This window comes from Echeneis naucrates, chromosome 14, assembly GCF_900963305.1.
Source record: "Echeneis naucrates chromosome 14, fEcheNa1.1, whole genome shotgun sequence".
Lineage (NCBI taxonomy): Eukaryota > Metazoa > Chordata > Actinopteri > Carangiformes > Echeneidae > Echeneis > Echeneis naucrates.
This window is the reverse complement of record NC_042524.1, coordinates 7,841,952-7,860,656: the sequence shown is the minus strand read 5'-3', so window position 1 is coordinate 7,860,656 and position 18,705 is coordinate 7,841,952.

Below are 18,705 nucleotides of genomic sequence, written 5' to 3'. Positions count from 1 at the left end.
TTGGTTAAATGAGCTCTAAACCTGGGGGTTCAAACCTTTTCACTTAATTGTCTAGAAAGTGGAGACTTTGAGAGACTTAAACAGCTGATCACGTCAAGTAATGACCATTTGTCTTACATTATAGAAGTATGTTGTTTTGCTTATATGACCACAGATTAAATGGATGGTAAATTGTTAAGATATGCAAGTCAGCACACTTCAGGTCCAATTCACTGGAATTTAATATATTAATGGGGGAAATAAAAACACATAAAAAGCCCTTACAATTCCTCCCACCATAAACCAACCAATTACTAACACCTACTACAGTGTACCCATTTCAAATTGAAGTAGCTCCAATATTTTTGGGAAGTATATAGTGAATTGAAATGGATAAATCCAAAGTCAGTGATCGTGATCCACATGATATACAGCAGCAGGCTAAAGTTGGACAGACACTATATGGATTAAGGCGCCCCCACTAGTGATTGGTTGCTGTTGTCAACATGCAGTTTGAGAGAGGTCACGATGCCTGAGCGATCAGGGATCTGGTTTTCAAACCATTGGTTAAATTTTAAAATTGGAAAACTTGATCTGCCATCTTACAGCTTCAACTGTTCCAATTTCTCACATGGTCGCTTTCAAAAGATCCAATATAAACTGTCATGAGTCTTATTTTAATGTTATTGGAATGATGTTTTGACTGAGGGGCAGGCCATACTATTCTCTTCTCTCTCTGCTTCACAACGTCAGCTTGTTTTGAAAATTTTTCTGGAACTGCCAAAATACCATACTGACTGAGGTTTCCACAGGTAAGCTTTGTGGCCAGTGAACCGATACATATAGTGCAAGTATCAAAGTTGTAAAATCAGGCAAACTTAAAAAAAAAAAAAAAAGGGGGGGGGGGGCTAACTGAAACATTAAATGTTTTAATTGGCCCCTTTGAATCAACAAACAGGAAAAAAAAATTGCAATATCTATCCAGAAAGACACAGCAGTTATGCAGTAGATAAAAATTAATTATGCATGTTCAATAACCAACCACGTCACAATAAATGGATCAGAGCACACAGTTATGTGATGAAATGAGCAGTAAGCAGCCATTAATATAACTTGTGACAACAGTAGCACATAGCAAAAGCAAGAGGAGCCATAGACAGAAGGAGCAACGGACAGAAGTTTCATGTGAAGTGCAGTTAAGACAATCTCAAATAAACTAGGTCCTTTAGAGATGGCATATCTTCATAATTTTGTGCCGACTATCAACTGCGCAAATAAAATGTTTTAAGACCAAATGATATAGTATTCCAAGGAATTAACTGTGCACTCTGGAGCACCCAAAGCTCTCAAAAGTCAGTATAAAACATCACCCACAGAGTTGGTGGACTCAAAAGGAATATCTATAGTAAAAAATAATGTCAGTAGCTACTACAATAAGATAGGACTTTGTCAAGATTAGACAACCTTTATCTTCTCTGGGCTAAGGAGAACGGAAGTAAGTTATTCTACAAAATAAAGTCAGCCCACATCACTCTAAAACGTGGTCATATTTTACTTCGACTGAGTTATTAGTATACGTGTATTTATAGACAGGAGCGAATAATATTGGGAAATTACAATAAGTTATCAGTGTTGATCTTATATCTTGTTTTTACACCTGAATCTGATGAGACAGTGACAATCAGATCACACGTCAGCATCCAAACAGAGGGTAGGCAGATCCCTCACCTTTATCTCTGCTGCTGGAAGGGGTAGGTGTAGATTTTCAAGATGGATGGGGATGGCGGGCTATTCCTCAAACCAGGAGGGTTTAATCATATTTGATGAAGCTGCAGAAAATAAGTGAAAACATTTAATGTGCTGTATAATTATTTATGAACATCATTTCACAAACTTCTTGACAAGGACTTCAGCCAAAAAACAAATGTCTCATTTAAAATTACTTTAACAGTTTAGGGCATCTTGATAGAGGCAGAAGTATTCAAAACCTTTTACGACTGAAAAGCACCAATAGAGCAACACAAAAATACAAATTTCAAGTCAAATTACTAAGTCTTCAGTAAAAAAAAAAAAAAAATAATAATAATAATAATAATAATAATAATAATAATAATAATAATGATAATAAATAAAATCCTACCAGGTTAGGAACTGAAATGCTATTTAAAATTAAGTGTCATATGTTCGTATTACCTAACTATATTGAAGTAAAAAGTGCAGTTTTGACAACTTTTATTTAAGCCCATCCAAAAGGATAAAGAGATGAATAAAGTGAGAGGAACAAATACAAAACAACTCAGTCATCTAAAATCTGTGATGTGCGTTGTTGTTGGTGTTTTTAGACACCTAATCTAAGTAGGATAGGTTTCAGACAGTCTAGGCAATTAAGTACAAGTTTGGTATAAATTAGCATAAAATTCAAATATGAGGCTAAAATCATTTCAACATTTACTATAAGCACAGAGTTCTCCTTGTGTGTGAATGTAACTAATTACTTTTACACTATCTAACTTGGAGCCAGACAATCAATACGAGCAGCTGCAGTCGTCATCGTGTCACCGTGAAAAATGCTAATCGCTAAAAATGTACATACAGCAAAAAAACATCCGCAGAAAACGAGCTTTTAAGAGGCAGCAGAAGACTTACGGGAGGCCGGTGAAGTGGAGCGGTGGCCCCGGCCTCCTCTCTGTCGAAGCTGGATCCAGTTTTTCCGACAAAAGTCCGAGTTCAAGTCGAGGTCAGGTGGATAACTAGCTAGCTGCGGGCTAACGGGGGTAAACGGCGGGCAGGGGTCACCTGAGGTCAAACCCTGTCATGGTGCGGTCGATTTACGTCATAGGGCACGTGACCTGTTTGGTGGAGCGTAATCAAAACTTTTTTTAAATCCAACAAACAGAAACACACACATTGAAAAAAACTTGTTTCATTTTTGTTGCAATTTTTCAGATTTTTAGGACTGTATGGGGGCATTATAAACTGTGAAAATGGGGAAATTATTGTTATTTTCTCCAGCATGTTCAAATTGGCCCGTTTAACTGGGTAACAACGTGCTTTTTTACACACCACGTCCGTTTGGCCACACACCTGAAGTACTGAGTGTTTAAAAAACTTCTGAATCTATTTATTCAAATTCTTTTGGGACTTTATTTGTAACACTGTGGGGAAACAGTAAAAACAGACAAAAGTTCACAGGAGGTTCACCTGGGTGTAAGTTCATAAATACAGAGCCTGTTATATAATATAATTAGTTTGAAAGAAATACACAAAACAGTGGTAATAGTGAAAGACAGTAACTTTCCTTCTTTTTAGCTACATTTTATTTTCTCCTACTTGTTGCTTCCATTGCGAGGTCCAAACTGGTTCCATTACAAACAACAAGGATTTATTTGTGCAGAGACACCAAGTAACAAGGCAGTGCATTTTAGGCCTGCTCTTGGAGTCTCTAAATATAATGCATGTATGCAAGGCACAAACTGCACAAATACAGCTGAGCAAGCTGATGCATACAGAAAGCATCATGTGAATTGTTGATTTTGTAAACTGCATACACCTAAACTGAGAAGGATGCTGCTGAAGAAGCTTTGCAAGAGCTTCCCAAAGGGCAAAAGGAGCAGAGATTACCTCAAGCACTGCTCAAACTACAGTAGTGTAATATCAGTGTGATCAATAAAAATATGGAAGGTGAAAAGGTGCATGAGGAATACTGAATAGTTCTTCTCTGCTATGTTCATGTGTGTGTGCACCTGAACATTTTCACACTTCTGGATTAGGTCTCCACAGTATGTGTGTGGGAGCGCACATGCTTGTGGCTGTCAGATTTATTCATTTAGAAAGAATAACATTTGAGCTGCGTGTAATGAACATATACGTATTTCACTGGGGAAACACATCAAGCACCAACTTATTTCACATATAGGATGAAACTGACTGGAGTTAGGTAACAGACATGGCTTTATAGTCTGCTACAATCCTCAGGTGGATGACGTAAGGAAGTCATGATGTAACAGAAACACAAACAGTGATAGCGCAGGTCAGATGTGAGAGCATTAAATGTGCCGAAGCAATATCTCAGCTATTTTTTGTTTTACTTTAAAAATGGGTGACTAGAAAAAGAAAACATGGTAACCCCACAAGGAAGAAGATAATCTTAAGAGTATGTCTAGACTGAAATTAGTATAATTGATCAGGCTGACTAGATGCTTTATTGAGAGGAAAAAAAGGAAAATAGAAATAGAAATCAGTTTTAAGTGGATTCAGCTAAGGCTAAAACCTCAGGAAAATGTAACAATTTATTCAATCTAAAATTCCATACAAAATAATTGTGACATTGGACAACAAAACCTGAGCTTATTGATCCATTGTCCATAAAAACTGTAACTGACAGGAACATACTACAAGTAGAACAACAACTTCAGTTTTTGTTAAACAATAAAAACACCAATGTAGTCGACCAATCAGCAAAGTTTAGTGCTCTGAATGTTCCCGAACCTTCAGCCTTCACCCACTGAGCAGGGAGGGGTTTGGAAGGGTAAACAACCAATTTGGATCCTAAATTAGACTCTGGTTCTGCCACTGGAAATGCAATTAGACAACTGAACGTTCCAAAAAGCTTTATGTACCCAGGGGAAAGTTCCTGTGACTGAAACACACCCATTTTCGAGGATGTCTGTCGTGTCATTTTTCACTAGTGAATAAAAGCTAAGATTTGAGGAGAAATAGATATCATTATGCAAAGCCGATTCATTTCTTTTTTGGACACAAGTGCAACTGCACTGGTCAGTCAAAGACATCTGACAGTGCAATCAATAAACCCAGAGCACCCCAGAGAGCCAACAAACAGCTAAGATAGCTGGTGTTTGTCTGGTGCATCAGCAGGTACCAAAGAGCCAAATACGGAGTTGTGGGGACATGTTTGTAGAGCATTGTGTGGGCTGAACCATTTGTTGTTTGCTGTCACTAAGAAAGAGAAATCTGTGGAGGGTTAGGGTTAGGGTTGAAAATGAAAATTAGCCTTTCACCTGTTTTCATCCATGTTACAGATGTAGAAGTTGTTGAACTACAAATACATGAAAGTGTAATACCTTTCATCCACTTTGTGCCTTTTTGGATAAACACAGTAGGACCTTTAGCTAAAGATTTAGACCTTCAAGGGACACTCCTGAACACCACAGGAGGTGTTTCCCTCTACTAGTCATCCATCTCTAACGCTTCACTGCCAGACACTGACAACATTACTCAGTATGAAACACAAGAGAAGTGAGAAGTGAATGAAAGCTGTCCCTAAGGGTCTGCCAGCATCTTACCTTACAACATTAAATGGTTGCATTGTCAGTAAAATAATACCTTCTGTATTAATTCATTCATTCGGCTGTGTAGGTTGGTTCGCAGGCTATCACTGGTCTGACAGATAGAGACAAACAACCACACATGAAGACAAACTCTGAGTGGAAAACAGAAATAGCTGCTGTGATTGACCGACAGCTTACAACTTTCATATGTCAAGGCAGACGAGCAAACACTAACCTTTAACATTAGGACCTGTCTGTCCTCTGCTCTTTAAAGTCACAGGCTTTCACAATGCTTCAAGGACATTTTTTCCTCAAGGCTCATTAATTTTGAGCTGTCAGCCATGGAGCAAACGTTTCTTCCCTCCTCCTAAAAAAAAAAAAAAACTCTAGTGTCTTTTGCTCAAGGCAACTTAATAGTAATAAAACAAAAATGGGCAGAGCTTTCACCTCTCCTTAAGGTGCAAGGATTACACACACGTTGTTTTCCGCCTTCTGCACAATCCCATCAGTTATCCCAGAAGAAACGCCCTCACCTATGCATCCTCATGAACAGTCTAATCATGCTTTAAACGTATCATCTCTATGATCATTGGTTCTTTAATAGTCTGAGAAGACGTCTCCAGGCTCTTTATTCTCTTCTTGACTTAAATGATGACCCTGGTGTTGGCAGCTAATGATTTCAAACAAAAAATATTATGGGAGCTTTTTCATTGCGCATTCATCCCAGACAAATAATTTGCTTTGAATTTCTCTGTTTTCAATTGTTCTGTCAGGTAATTGGGAAAATTGCAGCGATGGTTAACTCGTGTATCCAAAGAAAAATGCTTCTGCAAGAGCAGACAAACAGAAACACACCCATCAAATACTGATTGAAAGAGTAGAAATGGTGATGAATTCCACTCCATGACATGACTAAAATATGAATGCACTGACCTAAAGCAACTCCACTTGAGATTTTCTTATTGGGATGAGCGTTCTTCATTTTGAAAATGTGTCATGATATAAATGCTTAATTAAATGGCAACAAAGCCATTCCTTGCACATAAATACTCCCTAGTGGCTTTTTAGAATTGCAGACCATCTCAGCAGGTACTTCTCAGGGACCAAGGAGACAGACACAGGGAGTCCTTTAAATTGACTATTAAAAACGCACCTACATACTGAAATGGCTGGGGCTTGCTTGGTAGATAGTTGGCAGATATTTTCTAATTCTTAAACAGCAACAACAGCGACCTTGAGGAGGAAGACTGAGGGACAGTGAGAAAATGGAAATGAGAGTGATCTTGAGGATGATTATGCTAAGTAGCCTAATATGGGGGAATGTTCCCATAATTTGTAATAAAGAAACCTCATTTATTTTATCACACCAAATGTAATATTGGTAATCTGTGCTGTAATAACTTGTACTGAAGCCCCATATCCCAGTCATCATGTTGCAAGCTCGAAGCTGAATCTTGTGACTTTTTGTCAAAATTCTAAAATATGCTGCAAAAAAACAGGAGAAAATGCCAAGTCATCTTATATGATAAATCGAAGAAAATGCAGGAATTACTTCATCAAAAATTTCCAGCTCTGTTTGATCACGAGAAGCCTACAGAGAAACAACCAGGGCTTTAATCTTGCCCCCCTGAGGTCATTAAATATTCAGAAGCAGCAGATGAGAACAGCTTTTAACCTCAACCTGAAGTCCACTGACAACACTTGTGGCTCCAACAACCAAACCAAACGCCAATTCACAAGGTCATGCCGAAAACACCCACACTTCTCCACCTCCCACCCAGCACCTTCACACAAGCAGGATGCCATGAATAAATCATCAAACAAGTGTACACAGATGAGGCTCCTCCGACTGAAATGCAGTTTAGCTAGCAGTGTTGAATAATGCATTCTGCCTCGTGAAGTTGAAATTATGTTCCCTGGTCATGCTTTTTTCTCAGGAGATTACACTTCACTGGCCCAGTGCTATGCCACATTCTATCTCTTTAATTCTATGACTATGCAGGGTGAACTTTGACCTCGCCTATGCTATACTGTATGAGAATGCATTCTATATCTTTGTTTAAGGTGAAATGCTACACTTTAAAAACTAAAAAAATGGTTATAAAATAACAGGGTTGTCTGTTTTGTTTTTTTTACTCCCTGGGAAAAGCAGAAATTACATTACTTAGGTAGGCATTATTCATACAGTAACATTGATTATAATCAAATAAATAGTTTGGGTCATTCCCCAAACTCAACCACAGTGATTTTTTTGAGTTGAAACCAACCATAAACCTCCCTTATGCTGTTTGTACAAGCACCACCATAGTCAAGGCAACAAATGATATTTCTTTCAAAATATATTTAGAAGAAATGAATAATACATAAACATAATTTCAAGCTTTGGTTTTGGATGTTCAAATCTAGCAGAAATGGGGTTATTACAAATTATAGAAAATCTAAAATTCTAAACGATAACACTTGTATGTGATAAAATTAAATTTGACAACCAAAGGTCAGAGAGTTCTTATATAATTAATTACACAAAATATTTTATGGATTTAAGAAGCAAACCTTATTTCCATCTCTTCCAAGGCGGAGAAACTGAAAATTTTCCATCAATCAGATGGAAGCAGAATAGAATAACTGGAGAAAACAACATGAAACAGCAATTTTCTTGCTGAACTCAAATGTGAGTTAATGTGAGAAAAGCAGATAAGTCACTGTGAGTTCATTTTGCATATACTTAACTCATGCTGCCGGAAACTTTAAAGGTGAATTAAACGTTTACCAAAAGGGGATCTCAAGTACAAATCAAAAAACCACTTAAAAGATACACTGTGCAACAATTTTGATGTGGTGCACAGCTGAATGTCCATTGGCAGCGCCCATGGCATTTAAAAAAATTGCTTTAATTTGTACTAAAACATTCTAATGGGCTTCAATTTCAATTCTTAAAAACAATTTTGATGCTTTCTGTTCTGCAGATACTGAACATGTGAACAAACGTGTTCATGTAAAAGGCTGTTTTGACAACACTGCAAGTGCTAATGTGAAAACAAAAGGATTTTTGTGGTCCATCTGATTAAATGGAGGTCAGGTTAGATGCATACAAACAGGCGTACATCAACTCATGATGAGTCCAGAGTGAGCACTTTGGTGTGCAATGAGCAAGATCTTGCATCCAAAAATAGGTATGACCGATGTGTGTGTCATATGTTTTCCTGATAAAACCTACTGTTAGGACTTAATGGATTTTCGATTACCACAGACAGTTACACGCAATGACAGCAACGCTCAAATCAACACTGTTCTTGAAAACTTTGGACTTTTCTGACTCACAGATAATACTGCTATTTTTGCCCACATGAAACACAAGCCACACACACAGGATAATGTAACTTTTTGGCTGGAGTCAGGAAAATGAACCATTAGTCATCACTTCTTCCCCTCATTTGGTCAAGTTCACGCCCCCACATCCATTGTGATGCGCTGTCTGCCTTGCCTGTGGCGTGCTTAGTGCTGCTACAAACACTGGAAAGTGAATCTTCAAGAGAAAAGGTAATACCAGTGCCACTCATTGTTTTTGACCTTGCTATTTCTGCCACATTTTTGGTGACAAGAATACTCTCCACCACAGACAACATTATCGTCTGGACTGATAAGCATAGCTAATAGTTTGTCAGAATTTAACAGAAAGAAGTTTCCGATCTTGCCAGAATTCATACTCCTGTAAGGAAAAGCGTGGTTTGCTGAAAAATGACCTTTGCATGATCATATTACTATTAATAGTGACAAAAAAGAACTCAGGGTGAGAGTATCTGAAAATGAAAAAAGCTGAAATATGCCCTCAAGAAAATATTGTACCTGCTTTGGAATAATCGCCTTCACCAGCAGCAGACCTTGATTTACACAGTTGTGATCGTTGAAAAAATAAAGAAAAATAAGGTCTAATCTGTCTATGACTCCATGTATCACACAATCTCAACAGACTGTGAACATACACACTTTATACAGTTTGGCGCTCTATAACATGCACTTTGAACCAATATGGCTGGCAGCAGCATGAATTCATGCATTTGGTTTATATGTGATCTTGAGGGAATCAAGCCCACCCCCCAGTACTGAGTTCTATGCAGATCCTTGCTCCATTTTAATTTTCCCAAGCTCCAACCCTTTGAACCAAGTGTTGGCTTATTCATTAATATTTATTTCCCTTTACATCACTTTGATGGTGGAGCCTTTAAATATTTAATTTGGTTCACAGCCATTAAACAGTAACGCCAGAGTCTTTTAATTCTAATGTACACATTATGGCTCAGCCTAAACACAGTGTGTGTGGGAATGACCTGTATACTCTGCATCATGGTGGTCTTGTTTCCTATTTTCTCAATGCCTCTGTTGGCTCAAAGCATAAAGTCCTTTTCATTACAATCTTTAATAGTATAATTTAATCACAGCTGTTCATCTTTATCTACATTATCTGCTTTGCAATACTAGAGTACAGATTTAAATACATAAAACATTCATTCATTCATCTTCTACTGCTTATCTGTTTCCAGGTTGCGGGGGGTGTTGGAGCCAATCCCGGCTCACACTGGGTGAGGGCGGGTACACCCTGGACCGGTCACCAGTCCATCACAGGGCCAACGCACAGAGACAGGCAGAGACCAACAACCATTCGCACTCACACTCAGACCTATGGAGAACTTAGAGTCACCAGTTTTGGATGGTGGGAGGAAACACACACAGACACGGGGAGATACATGCAAACTCCCCATAGAAAGGCTCGAGGCCGGGAACTGAACCCGTGATCTTCTTACTGTGGGGCAACGATATCACCCATACAGGAAAGTATTTGACTGATGGGTAGTTTTACTACTGCAGACACTACACGTATGTTTGCGACATTAAAGCAGTAAAGTATCACAGGAATGTGATTCGCCTAATTTTATCAGAAATGGATATAATTTGAAATTCTGTATTATATTAAAGCAAGGGACTTTTTGGTAATTGGCCACATATTTTTGAGCTTCATTTTCTACAGGCCTAAGAATGTGAGGCCAAGTTGTATGTCTGACAAAGACAATGTAGCTGTTAAGTGGTATTGCCTGGGAAAAGTCAACTGATCTATGTGGATAAAATCATTGAGGTCATCCTTTAAATTCATAAATATGGTGTGTAGCGATTTGAACAGTCAAACACTGAGTTTGAAAGTGAGTTTGAAATTGAATCTTACTCATTATTATGTAGACCTGCAAAAGAAGACATCCACCACTCTTTGGTTTGATGGATAAAACTATAGTTTAACCTGTGTATGACTTTGCCTGGAACCTTTCCAGTTTCCCCGCCACCACAGGTTACTCCTCAGCCCATGTGACCACATCAAACACATGTCCCATTAACTACCTGTTAGTCTTGCTTACACTCACTCGTGTTTCTCTCTGACAACAGATTGTGTTCTCTGTCTGTGCGCCTCAGAGTCTTTCATCCCTTGTCATCCATCACATGACATGGATCGATTGAGGGCACCACTTGAAAGACATTACAAATGGCGAACTGCTGCTCAGAGGAACAAAGAACAAAAGCCTTGTCATAGATGATTCTCAGGATCATCTTCCTATTTCACATGCCCAAGTACAAACTATAAAACTTCTAAGTCTTAAAAGGAGAAACTAGATAGATAAGATTATAAGATCTTACAAGAAGATAAGATAAAATAATTTTAGTGACCTCATAAGAATCTCAGTTTAAGCGTGGACTTAAACTCAAATCTGCCATCCTGGAATATGAAAGACCTGTGAGCGCTCCAGTCGTTGCAGGTCTAATAAAAGTTCATGTGGGATTTGGCCTGTGCTGCATCAATGCAGAACTAGATGTTTTACTGCTTGTATGTGGATTTATGTGAATCTAAATATCAAATGATTCATTTTGAAGAGACATTATTAAAATGCTTCACATCCTCCATCTGCACTGACTGAGGATTCATTTTTCGGTGGCTAAGGAATTTGGTCACAGAGAAGCAAGTACTTGGATCCTGCTAATATGGAAATTCAAATAACACTTCTAATTAAACTTACGTTATACATTTAAAACCTTTCTCAAATAAATGTTTTCAGAAAATATGCTGAAAGTATCAAAAGCAAATGTGCTAATGAGGCAGAATAGCATAGCTTCTTCACAATATTGTGGTTTTATTACTGACACAATAAGTTGGAAGTGCATTTTATCCTGTCTGTGGTGGAGGTGAAGCAGATTTTTAATATTAGATGTGCTCTTGGGCTGTTCAGTCAATACAAATGGCATATATATTTTATTTGTTTATATATATTTTAAACAAAGATGGAGCAAAAACATAGTTATTCTGACTTTTTTCATGTTGTGGAGTTTCTGTATAGAGAAAACAAACTGTGCTTCAGCATAATAATGACAACTGATACAACTGTGTAACACATCACAAGTAACTGATATTCCTGGAAAATTATACCCAAGTGAACGATTAACTAAATAGTTGCAAATGAGTGAAAAGGAGATGTGCAATATGGACCTCGGAGGAGTTCAAACACCCATCTTAACAAAAAGTCACTTGAGAGGAATTTAGCACCATCACAGCTACAACAAACAGGAGTTAATCACACTGATGAGTCCTTCTGGAGGCCACAGCACCAGCCAGCCTTCTATCACATCCAGTGTGTGCGTGTGTGTCAGTGTGTGCAGTTAGATGGGAACATATAGCCAAGAAAAGTTCTTAATGAATATACAATTTTAACTGCTCTGCCGCTTCAATGAGGAACGTTTCCTCCTAACTTCAGGCAACTGGTTATAAAAACAGCAATATTGAAGGTACAATATTCTATTAACTGCTGAACTGACACATATGAGGAGAAAAAAAGTGCAAATATATTCACATTGTGAATGTTTTTAATATGCTGTAGTTTTAATTGTTACTGTTTTAGATGAGCCCTGGAATATGAAATAGTCATTTTTAATGTTGGGCAATAAAAGAGAAAAATAGTCCTCCTACTGGAATTTTGGTTGATTTTATCTACAAAGAATAAAACTAACTAAATGAGAATCTGCTCCAACATTAATGTGACATGGAAAAGAGATGTCATAAAATTGGGCTATAAAGAAATAAAGAGAACAAAAGCTAAAAAGCATTAATGTGTGTTATTTAATGAAAGTTGCTTACAATTACAAACCAAATATTAATATAACAAAAATTTGGCTCTAAATTACAACAAATGAATCCAAATTATTACAGTATATGCATCATCAAAAGATAATCCAATAATGCTATTCTGCCATTGCTTGAATGAACATGTTCTTTACCACCGGGGACTTTTACCCGGTGGATCGAGGCACATATCAGAATCAAGCATTTAATTGGGCATGTATGGGCTGGTGACTGTCCTCTTTCAGCTGTGCTCAGTGTGTTATTACCACCTGTGAAAAGTAATGTCACCTCTCAGTGGTTTCTGGTTACTTGGTCCATTTTCCTTCAGTTTATACATGAATGATTTACCCCTATTTTATCGAGGAAGTATTACTTGCCAATCCATGAGATACAACAGTTCCTCTATTCAGTTTCTGCACAACAGTTGAAGCAATGAGAGTGTTTTAATTTATTAAATTATGAAATCTTTAGATTTTCTGTTATCTAAAACGCCTCTGTGGAGACTCTCCAGACTAATTTTTTGTCATCCATCTCATGGATGTCTGTCAGTATAGACACGCTCCAACACCAGTCGGTCTTCTTGAGCCATATAACAGCTTGCACTTGGACCTGAAGAGTATTTTTAGATGCACTGAGCTCCAAGTGTTGCAAAATTGGAAATGGTCTACACTCAATATTTGTACATGAACACATTCTGCATAGCTGCTGCTCCTCCTTCACCTCCCATGTGAACACAGTCTCACTGTGGGTGCATCTATGAGGAAACATGACCTCCAGTTCTCCAAGTTGAAGGAACCCAATTCTAACTTCAGTTTAATTCTTTATAATAATCAGCCGATAAAGTAACTTTTGAACTACCGGGGCATTTTGGTGTCAATAATCACCAAAACTAAATCAAACCAGACTACAATAACACCTACTATAGTGTTGCACACACAGTTTACAGCATTAGTCTATTAAATGATGCTCTTGTTTTAAAGCTTTCCGTCTGTCATTGAGATAGTTTCAAGATGATGAAGAAAGGAATATGAAATGGATGATCGATTCTTAAAAGTGCCTTTAACATGATAATTAAAGTGTCTAGCTTTTCCACAGCAGGAGTGAAATGTTGTGTACATGTCAATACGTACTTCCCATCATGCTCAGTTTGCTGGGGCAGATGTTGTCTCACAGCTGTTAAAAACCTATCCTCATTTGAAAATGCGATGGAAAACAATTATTTGAGCTATTGGAGTAAATAAAGTAGAAAGAGATCCTGAGAGTAGATGTGAGTTTTAGCTGTGGTCTATGTGTGTATGTATACGTATGTGTGTGTGTGTGTGTCCATCATTTCATTAATGAGCACCTTCCAGGCAGGTTGCTGTGATGAGGATTGGTGCCCTCCTTTCCACAGAGATGAGAAATGATGGTGGCAGCCCAAAGTCTAATTATAAAGTAGGCCTAACAAACCAGCCGTTCACATGTCTCTCACAGCTCTGAGGAGAAAAGCCAGAATTTTCCTGTAATTTTCATCCTTTCATGTGTTTTGCTTTTTCAGAAAAGTGATGCTTGGTTTGTCTTGTGTCTCCTCATCCTCCTCCTCCACCTACACACTGGCCACTCTCTTCAACACATTTCCCTCTGTGACTTTTTTTATTGCCAAGAAGTACTGACATCACCAATGGGTTGTCATGGTTATTGAACTGCAGCAACAAGACTCGAGATGCTGTTCAATCTCTTCTTTAATATGTACATGGCAGAACGTCCATGCATTGTGCAGCGCTGAATATTCCTGCACATAGCCACCCGCCGTGAGGCTTTTTAATGTTTTAACACTTGAACACACATTACAATGCAATGAATTGATGCAGCTTATTTATGTGGCTCCTTTTTATTTCGACTTTATGAATTAAAATGGTTTGGAGAGGTGTGGGATTATTATTTTTTCTGGCTTCCTTCAGCAAATTGATGGGAAGTGTAGTTGTTTTTAATTTGCTCAATAGGGGGAACATCTGAACTTTGTGTGTTATAAACTGTGACTGTAAAATGGCACTGGATGAAAAGTAAGAGTTGATGTTTGATTGTTGTCCATCCAATAAGTGGCGGACTGCTGGACAAAAAAAAAGGCAGTCTGACCTTTGTTGCCATCCTGAGAGCTATGCAAGCTGATGACTCAAAAGATTTTACTTCCAGAAAGCACTACAACATCTCTGAAAGCAATCCAGGAGCTGATTCTCACCTTTCCAGGGTTGTGAATGAATGCAGTCGACTCTTTATATAAGACAGACACACCAGCAGGAGAAAAACAGTTGGAGACAGCTGGGCTACGCTGCAGCATGAAAAATCAGCAACTCCTCCTTCACCTTGGCGAAATGAGATCAGAGAGGACGTTAATGTTTCAACATGTACGCACAGCTAGATTCATAAAGGGAAAGAATATCATGCTGCAATTTTCATTCAAGGCTCAACAGTGTGTATTCTGTACATGAACCGGTTATTTTGATGACACAATGTTTTTGTTCAGTGTAGATAAGAAAACTGCTAATAATTCCCATAATGAGCAGAATTTACTCCCTAATCTCCAGCGGACTCAGGACATAACAGTAAAGAGTACCCTCACAGGTATTAAAGCCATAATGATAAGTACAATGGTTGACAATTAGCCGTTCAATAATGACTATTATACAGTGTGTGGATTTAGCCGAGCAATGTAATGACATCAATTTTAATTTGTTTGATGCCTGAAGTAAACCTTCAATCAGTACTGATTAGGCCTAAATTTAATTCTTTACCCAAGGTGCTATACAACAGAGAAGTCCTTTAGATGGAAATTAGCTTATTCTGTTTTAAGCACTTGCGTGAGACCAGTGAGTAGGAATATAATTTCAAGGTTAACAGGTATTTTACAATAATCTGGCACAACCAATTGGAAATGAGCCTAAATATTTAACACTGAAAGGTGAGTGATATTATAATGACCTGCATTGATAGAATATATGATTGACTTCTCACTCTTGTGCATCTGGTTGGTATTTGGTTAGTACAAGGTTACAATGAAATCTACAGGTAAACATCCGAGCACAAAACTCCAACTATAGAACCGAATGCCATGAGAGACACAGCCAACACCAAATAAAGTCTGTACTGTGATGAAAAGTTTTTTTTGCCATTATCAAAATAATTTCAATATAAAAAGGCAAAGGGAGACCAAAATCAGACAAAAACTCTAACGTAGACAATGAAAAATATTTCATTCCAGTTTCCAGAAATTCCTAGGTGGCTGCTGCTTTGCTTCCAAGATGATTTAATCATATTAAAATGTTTTCTCCTTTTGTACTCAGCAGAGCTTTGGTGCAGAGGATATTGAAAGCAGCACAGCTTCTGTGTAACCATACTGCCCCCTACTGAAACACACAACAGCGGCACTCGGGCTGGACGCACATCTGACTCCAGAGCAAAGTGCTTCCTGTCACACAAAGTTTCCAACATTTCCCTCGCCGAAAACAAAATCTGCCAGTTGTTAAACTCTGAAAAAGAGGAAAGTGAGAGTTGGGGAGAGGAATGGAAACAAAAGAAGACTAAAAGATTTGTACATCTCCGGTCACACTGATTTTACAAAAACTGTCTCATTTAAAGGCAGTTTCATGTATTTTTGCCAAAAAGAAAGAATATTTCAACTAACTTAAAAAAAAAAAAAAAGAGAGAGAGAGAGAAATAAAGCCAGAAAGGGAGGGCCATCTCTGCTTATCATTTTCCTGCGTTTCTTTTGCTTTGTGTACTACCTAACTATACCCCTCAATCATCCCTCTACCCCCCTCAACAAAAGCTGAAATCTCTTCATTTATTCAAGCTCCTCTTACTCAGGATTTAATACAACATGCTGATTGGTGATGTCACCTTCAACTGTTTTATCACCATCCAATATGCCACGTCAAACACAGAGTAATTGGACAACCTGCAGCCTTTCCATTTAACAGACCTTGAAATTGACTGAGCTGAACTCAGCGTTATTACCTTGATGTCTTCTACTTTCAGCATGCAATATTTGATAATGACATGATGCAGAGACAATGTAACAGCGTGTATTTGTATTATTCGTTAGTGATTATGGTCAGGCTGTGGGCTGCTCTCACGCTCTGCTGCCTCCTCATCACCTCTTTCTTCCTTTCACACCAGTGATTCAAAGTCCCTCTCCCACTGGAGATTCTCCGCTTAGGCCTTTCACTGCAGGCAGAGGTTCAAGTAGAAAGCTTCAGATGAACAACAGAAGATTTTTTTTCCCCAATGTCAAGGAAATTTGTGTTCAGTTCAACATTACAACGAAGAGAGATGATGAAAAAAGAAGGGCAGTCCATGACTTGCGTTAAGGGATTCTGGTCAGTGCGTATCTTAACATCTATGAACTGGCTTCTGCCTCCCCCCAGTGGCAGGTAGGAGATCTATATTTAAAGATTGAGGGACTTCTCACTGTGTCAGCTGGCAGGAAGTCAGTTGGTCTGCCTCAGATGATTCCAGCAGCATTTCAGTGGCCAACGTCAAGCTGTTCTTCCTGCCTGTGCATATTGAGGGAGGTTAATGGACAAATGCAGACTACAAAGTCAGATCTACTGGCCAGGAAATATCCGTTCAGTAGAAAATTTCAAATATGGCTCAGCATTGGCAGAAAATAAAAGCATTAAAGAACATCATGACCAAGAACAACTACTAACACAGATAAAAACCAGACAGAATTTGGTGGCAGACATGATTATATGAGTGCGAAACTGTTCTTAAAAATATATTGATGATAGTTATGATTGTATTATGAAAGTATACAGTTGAAACTTTTAAATCAAATGTAGATTCAGTTTTACATAAACTTCAGACCTTTAAATAAGTACAAATTCGTAAATATATGTATTTGTGCACTGCAGACTGGTGTTTCTTGTGATTTTAGTTCTACATTAATTAATCAATGAACAAACTTGATAAATGCTTAATCATAAACTAATTATCAAGGAACAAACTGTCAGTTATCATCATATCAATTATCAGACATATGACAGATAATATTAAAATATTGTATCTACAACAACTAGAACAGTTTGTACATTGTGTCCAATCAGTGAATTCCTAGAAGTCTGAACATCCCTCCATGAACTTGACACGTGCGTTTGTTTAACTAATGCAGAGGCCTCAGTGCTCACGAGGGGCCTCAGAAGGTAAAAAGAAAAGAAAACCAATCTCAGTTTGGCCCGACACTCAGTGATCAAAGTCACAGATCAGATGTGACTTTGGGAACATAATGTGCTCAGCCAAGTGCACAAAGCTTTCCTGACAGGACAAAGTTGGTTTGGGGTTGACACTGACCTACGGTGTAATGTGAAGCATTCTTTGTCTCCGGGAGCAGAGAAGCAGCGTGGGGTCTGTAGACACATTGTAAAGTCCTGTTACACTGATGAGAGCTGACTCTGCGCAAACCATCACTGAGACATCAAACTAAACATGTAGAGACTCCTTCTCTGTCCGATGCTCAGGATCCCAGAAGTTGACGCCTCCGTACCACCGAGGTTCTGTAAGTCTCTTCATCTTTTGTAAAGGCAGTCCAGCTTTCCACTCTTGTGAATATACTGTATCACTGTAAATTATCAGAAATGTTTTACGTTTGACAAGTTGAGGTCTTGTGATCTTGATGATCTTGTAAACTTTGAATATGAACTTTCTCAAACTAATTCTGTGCTCAATGTACCACCACACACATTCATGTCTTCAACCTAAATCCATGATTGATGAACATTAAGCTGATTTTATTTACTCTGAGTAAATGTTGAAATTTAGCATAAAAACTATTTCAACTGTCTTTCATGTTCTTCCTCAGTAGATTACATTATTATGGGAAATACAGAAAAAATAAAATTTTTTACAATCATAGTTGTAATAAATAATATGTTCTGAATTATATAATTAGCTGTAATGGTTATTTTGATATTTAAAACCGATGACTGATAAAATCTCTGTCAGCTGGACTATTTAGGCTCTAGTTTAACAGAAAGATCATAAAAAAGCCCAAACAAAACAAGAATTCACCGTCAGCTGTGCCATACCAGAGACAGATGTACAGCTTTAGGTCACAGTAAATCTAATTATCCCAATTTTTCTTATTTGTAGAAAACTGCTATGAATTGAACGCCAAAAGGGAGAACAAATAATGAACAGGGGCCAACAGACAGTATTCAGAGATGGCCTGTAGGACATTTTGATTATTCTTTTGGTGGCACATTCGTTCACAGTAAAAAAAAATTATGGAATGTCATCAGCCATCTG